Source organism: Lontra canadensis, unplaced genomic scaffold (assembly GCF_010015895.1).
Source record: "Lontra canadensis isolate GAN:19392208 unplaced genomic scaffold, GSC_riverotter_1.0 scaffold103, whole genome shotgun sequence".
In the NCBI taxonomy this organism is placed as follows: domain Eukaryota; kingdom Metazoa; phylum Chordata; class Mammalia; order Carnivora; family Mustelidae; genus Lontra; species Lontra canadensis.
Window position 1 is genome coordinate 3,219,215 of NW_022631097.1, and position 9,673 is coordinate 3,228,887.

Here is a 9,673-nt window from a genome sequence, read left to right on the forward strand (position 1 = left end):
TAAGATATATAAAGGAAAAAAAAAAAGTCAAAACTAAACTCCAAAAACTCACTACCATGCTCTTCCTACATTCCCTAGTCAGTGTGACTTCTTCCCCTTTCACAGCCTTCTTAAATTTATTTTATATAGATTATCCAGGTTCTTAGTTGCACTTAGCAGGGAGAACAAGAAGTATTACTATTCCATTTGTCTGGAAGTAGAAGTCTGGCTTATTGATTTTTAATTATTGAAGACAGTTCTTTGATGAATAGTAAATTCTGCACTGGTGTGACAAATAAGACACCCCACTAGGAAAGGCAACATTTGTAGGGCAACATTCTATGGGTCCTGCCCTTCTCAGTGATTGGCTTCAGACTCTAATGGAGCAACTGGACAGTGTCTGTGTGATCAGAATAGCGCTCTAAACTGAAACATGAGTGGGGCTTTTATTTACTTTATTGTGACAGGAAAATTTGATCAGAATAAAATAATTGCATCTTACGATATCAGAAATATTTCATATGTTGTTTGAAAATTTAAGTATAATTATATACATCATAACTAAGTATAATAAAACTAGGTTCAAATTTGAACTGTTCATTCAATCTCACAAGGAGTTGATGAAATCCTTAAGAAAACTGTCTCTACTCTAATTCCAGTATGTGTTTACCTTCTTTCATTGTCCTTGCTCTATTAAATGTGTGTTCCATTGTATTATTCCAAATGTATTATTCCCAATGTATTATTCCCATCCATTATATTTTAGTAATAAATAATAATGACTGTGCTGATAGTAATGGTAGTAGTAGAGAATTAGTAGTTAACACCTATTTCGTTCCTTCTACATAAATTAAGCACTTTAATCACAACAAGCAATAGTTAGTTACTATTACTATTCCCTTAATACAGATAAGAAATTAATGAACAAGGAGATGAAATCACTTCCTTAGTAAGCGGTATAGCTGGGGTTTGAATTAAGGCAGATGTGGTGGCTTTGATTTCTTCAAAGAGTCTGTCACCAGTGATTAATTATCCTAAAAATGGCTTCTCTATTTGGAAGATGCTGTTGGGAGACACGCCTCCATGGGTTTCTCATGTCTATACATGTCTTGCTGTGTATCCCAAGAATAAAAGTTCCTGAAGTCTGTCATTGCTCTTTACCTGGCCATTTCTCAGGGTTTTGTCTGAATTGAGAACAACCTAGAGGGATTAGTTACCATTTCTCAAAAAAAAAAAAAAAAAAAAAAAGACAGGGAAATCATTGGATTGGTCCTGCTATTACTGTAAAAACAGTCACTTTCCCAAAGTTAAGGTTTGTTTCCTATAATGCAACTCATAGGTATCATCTGTTCCTCCATGTTCTTGTGGGACTCAGGCTTGGGTAATTGATGCAGCAATGCCAACACTTTGGCTACTGCTTTTGCTGTGACTAAGAAAACCGTTTGTCCTTGACCCAAGAGTTGTGTGTCTTCTGTGGCATCAGTGAAACTGGCTGACTAAATATTTTGTTAGCTTGCAGGTAGGTAGAGTAAAATCCCAGAAACTTTAGTTTTGATAGTGATGCAGGTCCACTCTTGCCTCCTAATCTGAGTGCTCTGGGAGCTAGCCCACACTTCAATGACTGGGACTTAAACTCTGCTTTTTTTGCAGGAAGAGTAAGTTAAAAATTGATCAGGCAGAAGATAAATTCTTCATCATTTAGAAGCATGAACTTTCTGATTCTTCCTGTGTGACATTATTGGAAATTCTCTCTAAATACAGTAGTTTTACATTTTACCAGCCCATTATTCCATGCCCTCAGCCACATAGACCAAATTGATCCGTTGTTAACTTGTTATCTTATAATGCTATTTCCATCTAATTATCTTAGAGAAAATTCTAGTGGATACAAGCTGACATGTGCTATTTTGGTCAAGCCAAAAAAAAAAAAAAAAGTAAATGGAGAAATAAAATGAAAATAAATAATATTCTGGTTAAGAGAAGATCCAGGAAATTATTTTTAAAAACAAGGTGAAATATATACTTATTTTGAGAGTTATTACTTTACACACAATGAAGGTAATTATTATTTTTATTTGATATAAATTTATACTTTGTCCCCCAAATCTGAACTTTCTAAATAGTCAAAAAGTTGATGGATTCCTCACCTGTACATAAAAGAAACTTACCTGGGCTCGCTTAAGTTAGGGTCTCCATACATTACATTTAACATTAAATACCAGACACAATAACAATAGATGAGGGCATAGCCTGTATCTGAACCATGATGCAAGGTTTATGCAAAACTCTAAGCTATGTTTTCATAGCAAAGGACAAATAGCAGAAGACTTGAAGTGGTAGAGTGTTTGTTGTCTGAAAAGAGACAACTGAAAGAAATATGAATAGCAGAAATAATCTAATGACAGACTGAAATAAGGTTTGGAAATGTTTTATTATTTATTTATTTATTTATTTATTTAGACTTTATTTTTCAGTGTTCCAAGATTCATTGTTTATGTACCACAAAGTGTTGGTTTGTATTAATAAAGTAGCAACAATTATTCCTCTCTTATTGTTGTGCCTTCCAGTAATCTCTCTCTCTCTCTCTCTCTCACACACACACACACATATACACATGCACAGGATCACACATGGGTTCAAAGGAGAAAATGTCTTCTAGAAGCTTGAATCCATGCTGTGTCCTTTTAGACAAAGTGGTGAAAACAAGTGTGGAGTTAAATGATTTTTAGTTTAAAGTTTCCTTCCTCAGTTTCCTCCTTCTTTGGCAGATATTTGATATAGTAGGCCATTTCCTTGAGGCAGAACACTATGGAGAAGGAGATGCATTTTGGTATTTTATTGTTCTATTTGCACCTCTTTTTTGTTCTTTCTTTCTTCTGGCCATCCCATTTTTTAAACACACTTGTCTGTGCTGTTTTGATTTTTTTGGTACATATTTTGCTGAATATGCCTTTTATTTTATTTTTAAAAAATATGCATTTTAAATATCATCTTTATTTATTTTTCTTTTTTTCTCCTGTTTTTGTCTTTGTTTGTCTGATTTTCTGGGCAGTGGGCCCAGTCTGGTTTATATTTCTTTTTGTGTCTATACTCTTTTCAAAAACAATTCTTTCCTTTATAGTTATTATTCTCATTCATTTATTTTCTCATCAGTGAATTGAGTGATGTGTAAAAGGGACCTCCCAGCTGATCCTTAAGGGGGAGTATTTCCTTCTATGTCTTTAAAAATACTCTTTTATGATGTTGGAAGATGGGGCTTAATGCTTTCCTTACACATTTGGCTGCTGGGTAAAGTGACATTTGTTTTGACCAATGCTCAGTTCATTTTCTTTCCTCTTACTGAATCAGGTAGAAATCGTGCACATGTCTCTCTGTGTTTGTATGCCTGAGTGTAGTATAGTTGCTGAGAATTCTCTGTGTGTGTTGGTGTGTTTGTGTGCCTCTGGGTTTGGGTGGCTGAGTGCAATGCACTGTAGATGCATAGAATGCTCCACTGCGCTTTGGCATGTTTATTTTGGAATGTCATTTCCAATCAGATCTAACATTTATAACTGGCCTCCCTTCATGGTTTTCTGGGCCACAGTTTAAATGCCCAAGAATAAACATGTCAGCTCTAAATGGAAGATTATGGCAGCAACCAAGACAGATTGCCATCTCATCAGCTGCTTAAAAATTAAAATTTCCTTCTGTGGTTAGACTTGCTTACAGCTGTGTCTATGGGTTATGAAGAAAGCAGATATTTAGTAGAGTGAATGGGATATAGGCTGTGAGATGTTAAAAATACAAGATACCTTTTCTGTCAGTAACAAACAGCTGTAGAAAATACCAAGTTAAGCTATACTGCTTTTAAAGAAATTTCTTCCAAACCACCATCATCTGGTGATTCAAGCATCTAAGAAGATTAAATTGTGTAGTGTGATGTATATTATATAGATACTGAAACCCAGATTCATATATTCATGTGTAAGTGCATACATTTTAAAGAGGTCAATGTCCAGTTTCAAAGAGAAGTGTCACTTACATGTCATTTTCTTTTGGAAACTAAAGTGTTTTTTACAAATAAATATACCCAATGTACTGACATATTTTCTGGATTTACCAAGTAAAAATAGCAGTGTCTGGAGTAATTTGCCAGTGCCTTCAGTAAGTATGAGCTTAATAGAGTTCTCATATTAAGAAGTCAGCAGAAACTGTCAATTGACCAACTCAGTGTCTCACTGAGTTTGGTTAACACTACCAAATGAACGCAATGAAATATTACTTCATTGATGTTGGCATATTGTGATTCTATTAGAGGCTTCTCTTATGAAACATTATTCATCATGGTGCTTTCCTTGATTATTACAAATATATTGATTCCTACCACTTGCTATAGCCATTTGAGGGGATCTGAGAAAAGATGTTTCACAAGCAACTCAAATGGATTCTTTATCACGCAATGTTGGTCTTATTATTATCTTAAATATGGGCTTTATCAATGAAGTTTAAGAATTTTCTGGATCCCCTGACAAATAATAAGGTAGGAGTTTATTCCTTTGAAAATCAAGCTGTGGCATTGAAGGTAGTGTTAGTGTTCAGATCAATGCATGATATATTCATGAATGTTTCATCCTGTTCCCATGTTTTAATCTGAGAGACCAGCAGACTAGCAGCTGTTGACCTAGAAAAGGTGGATCAATGCTCATGTCCATTGCCTGTATTAGTTTCCTTATCTTTGCAAGTTGGGTCCTATTGGGTTTCAAATCCAGCTGCCTTTAATAGTCAGGAAGAGCCATGACACATAAAGGAGTTACTAGATATTGCTTCCCTCTGTTTTTGCTCATAAACAGGCAGCAAGGATGGAGATGCACCAAGATTCATGTGCACAACTCAAATAAGGAAAAAAATAAAATCCATGGTAATTATAAGAAGGCAGTAATTTTTTAACATTTAGTTTGTTAAATGTTTGTTTAAGAAAAAGTTGCCTCCATTATTAAGACTGAATTTATCTTTAGATGAATAGTAGGAAATAGTGTCTATTTTTTCTTTAATATAGTGTCTATGTTCATACAAGCAAAATGAACTAAAGCATTGGAATTTTATCTGTATAATTCAAGTCCCTAACTTATCTTTACCTGATTATTACAAGAGAAAAATTTTGGTGGGTATGAATAAGGTCGAAGTCATCTACGGAATTGATCTAGTGCTCATTTTATTGTTTTATTTTTACATAACCTACAGGGCATGACTCAACAAATAAAGAAAGAAGGTGTTATTATTTAATACACATTGTGTGCTTGTTAGTAAAAACTACGTGCATCAAAATTGGTTGAAAGATATCAATAGGGTTTAATAATCCTCTATCTTAATATCACCTGTCATCAGTTGGACCTAGTTGATGTTGCTCTACCTCCAAAATCTAGACTAATTTCTATAGTCTCTACAGCTCTAAAATTTTAGAGTTTACTGTTCTGTTTTCTATAAATTTAAGTATCAGTAATGGATTTACAGATCATTTTTACTTCTTTTTCTGTGTCAGTTAACAAACAATAATCATTTTTGTCCCACACTTACTAAAAGAGCAAAATTTGCCAATGGTTATCTAATAATTATATTTCTGACCATCCCCTAGTTACAGTAAATTTCACACATACTGGAGTTACTTTATCCCCATTTGTATCCCCATTCCCTTCCCAGGAGAATGTTCTTTCTATCACAGTAATGTCCAGCAGATGAAATCAAGACATGGATCAGTTGGTGAGCAAAATGGGATTAGAGAAAATTGGTCTGGAACAGCCCAAATTCACAAATAAGCCATACCATGCATGGTATTTTATTTATCAGGAATCTTAATAAATGCTTCTATCATAATTCTTTTAAAAATAGTCTTGGCACAGCTTGGTTTTCTTCCTTCTTGTGGTCTTTATAACTAACTCTGTAAGCACAACCTGATACAGAAGCAGACTACTTGGGGGATTTATCCAATCTGGTAACTCTGCATACTATGCTCAAGACCTGGACTGATAACCAGTGAGACAACTACTGGTGAATATTAGCTGTCTCTCTCACATATTTAACCAAAGAAATTTAGCTATTCATTGGTTTGAGGCTTTTCTTAACCTTAAATGGCACCTGAAAGAGAGTTCTAGAAATCAGAGAGGATTAGGAAAAGGATTTTGGATTCCTGGTGTTTCTAAGCAGTGTAGAAAGAGCACTGTGTGCCTGTTATTCATATTTAACAGTTATTGAGTGCTTACTTTAGGTGCCAGGTACATTGGCAGGTGTATTGTATTCAAAGAAAAGTATAAGGAGTAGTAATCTTTTCTCCTCAGAGAAAAATGTATTGGTGGAGCTCTTAGTAGGGACACTGTGAATTTTAGTACCTCTGACATGGAGGTTCCTCACTAATAGTGGAAGGGAAGTAGGTAAGTGATTGACTTGGTCTATTCTAGGTGTTACAATAAAATACCCCAGACTGTGCAGCCTATAAGCAACAGAAAATTATTTCTTGCCATTCTGGAGGCTGAGAAGTCCAAGATCAAGGAACTATTTGCTCACATTCTTGTGAGGCTTACTTTCCTGGTTCCTACCTAGCACCTTCTCTCCATGTCCTCACATGGTGGAAGGGGTAAGTGATCCCTCTGGAGCACTAATTCCATTAATGGGGGCTCTACTCTCATGACCTAAGTACCTCCTAAAAGCTCCACCTCCTGACATCATCATCTTTGGATGAAGTTGAAAGTTAGGGAACACACACACAGTCAAACCATAGCAATCATCAATCATGTATGAATACTTAAGACTGAGACTTACTCAAGGGTCTACAAAGTGTTATGAAATTTATTTGAATTTATGAGAAAGAATTTTTTAAATCTAAATGTCTATGCTATAAACTGTTTCAGTTATTTTTTATTTTTTTTATTGTGTTATGTTAGTTACCATAAAAATACAACATTAGTTTTTGATGCAGTGTTCCAACTTTTTTTCACTCCACGTGCCAATACTCTATTAGGTATTTTTTTATTTTCACTCTATCCATCAGGGACTAGAAAAACAGTGTGAGGATCAATCTGTCCTTGGGAGCTGACCTAAAGGATGATGAAGAATGGTTCTCAGGAGGAATATAACTAATCATGAAACCTGAAGAAATTCTATTTATCATAGAGTCAAGATGTTGACATACTGCCTACATCCAGATTCAAATCAGAGAAAATAACAATAGATCATTACAATAACAAAAAGTAGCATAAAACTTGAAGCAGAGTATTAAAAATGCTATTATGCAACATATAGTAATCACATTCATTAAATCTTCACCTTCTTTCTAATTTAAACCTAATGTCACTATTAACTGTGCTTTAACCCCCTCCAAATCCCATTAGAGCATTCTACTATACCTCACTCCTTGACTCTGCAGGTAACCATCCCTAGTATACCGAGATAAAGTTATACACAAAAGATATGAAAGAGTTCAACTTTCTTCCTTCCTTTTTCTAACTCTGGCTGCTCAACAAACCTTCTTTTCAGTCTCTATGTTTCTTCCCCAAACCAGGCTTCCCTCAGGCCCCTCATTTCCAACCTCTTTTGTTTCATTATTGTGTACCTAAAAATTTATGCCTTCTTCACTAATTTCCTCAACCTATACATATGGCTAATTAGCCTATTCTTGGAGAAACCCTTCCTTGGGCTTGAATCATAATCTAGTTACTGCCTCCTTCCCTTTTCCTTCTCATCCAGTGTCATTTATTTATTCAATAGAAGTTACTGAGCATCTATTATATGCCAGGCACCATGCTAAACATTTTAATTCTATAATACAAATGTTTTTTCAAATTAAAAGAAGCACATATGTTTTAAATTAGGAAAATATAGAACTGAATAAAAAATAAAAGTCACAAGTAATCCTACTCACACACTAAACACTGTGTTAATACTTTATATTTAGCCAACCATTTATGTATAGCTGCCTATTGATAATGATGTACTTTAGATAAAATGCAATGTGTATTGTAGATACTGCTCTCTTTTATAGAAACTTTCTATTATGAGATTTTTTTTTCATGCTCTGGAATAGTGTTTGAAAGCACAATTGGTTATAGTTACATAGTGTTCTGTTTGACCTGGATAGCTAGCTGATGACCAAAGATTCACACTCTTGTTCCATTCTGTAAAGTTGGTCTGGGATGTGGTTACCCAGAGAAGATTATGTTTCGTAATCCACCTTCATTAAGGTAGAACCATGTGGCTAATTCTCATTAACAATGGTATATGTTACTTCTGGACCAAAGTAAGGATGATGTTTCTTCTCCAAGCTCTATGACTCCCCTTATTTAGTGTCTGGATATCAATGACCAAGGTCACTTTAGAAGCTATGTATTGAAGATTGACAGAGTCCCCATTGAACTAGAGCCATAAGGACTGTATAGAATAGATCACATTCTACCTACTTGTAATGACAGCTACATTTCACATAGTGAGAAATACAATTTTACAGGATTAAGCTTTTGACATATGGAATTTATTTGTTATATTAACTAGTGTTACTTTAATGTAGAAACTAGTACCTTAAAGTCAAAGCTGCCATAATGAAAATCTTAAAATACATGACATTGCTTTAAAGGGTAGGCAGAAGGTAATAGAAAACCTAATAATGATGGTTAGGAAGATGGAGGCCCAAGTTATAGGTGACAGGACATTTGGTTAAATTGTTTGCAAAAATGTTTAAGGACATCAATTTGTCTGTAGCTCTAAGAGAAGACTTTGAAAAGTAGAATATTGTAGAATAAATAGAGTAAATAAATAATAAATAAATAAATAAATAAAGTAGAATATCTATGTTGATTGAATTCATATTGTGTTAGTTTCCTATGATTGCCAGAAACTGAGCACTTAAAACAACAGAAATTTATTTTTTTGCAGTTCTGAAGCTTGGCAGTCCAAATCAAATTGTTGGGCCATGCTCCCTTGAAGGTTCTAGTGAAGAATCTTCTATGCTTCTTCCCAGCTTCTGGTATTTATAAACTCCTTTACATTCCTTGGTTTCTAGCTGTGTACTCCAATTTCTGTGTGTATTTTCACATGCCCATCTTCCCTCTGTGCAGGTGTCTTTGTCACCAAATGTCTCTCTTTATAAGGATACCAGTCATTGGATTTAGGGTCCACTGTCATCCAGTATCCATTTATGTTAACCCAATTACCTCTGCAAACACCCTAACCTCAAATAAAGTCACACAGTACTAAGGGTTTGAACTTCAGCATATCTTGTAGGGGGACACAATTGAGCCCACAAAATTGACATTGAAAAATTACAGTAGATCTGGGAAAATATTCTTGTTTGTAGGCAAAAATGAAAGGGAATAAAAATAGTCTAGATGTTTGCAGTCTTACAAGTTAGAAAAGGCAGGATCCATTATGTTGTTTGGAAAGCCAGATTGATAAGAATACCTACCATCTTCAACATGTGGCTTCCAAGGTTACCAGGGTGGGGAGGATAGTTTCTACATGTAAGAATAGAGAAATACACTGATATTTGGCCAGAGGTGGGTTGTGGCAGAGATGACTAGCTGCCCATGAGAGATCAGGTTCCCTTTTCATAATATAAAACCGTGACTGGAAAGGAATCCAGGTGCAGGAATGGAAGGGATATATTTCACTTCCACCTGGTCAATAAGTGAGTGGGCTTTCTCCGTTCACTCTTTCTTTCTCCTTCTCATTA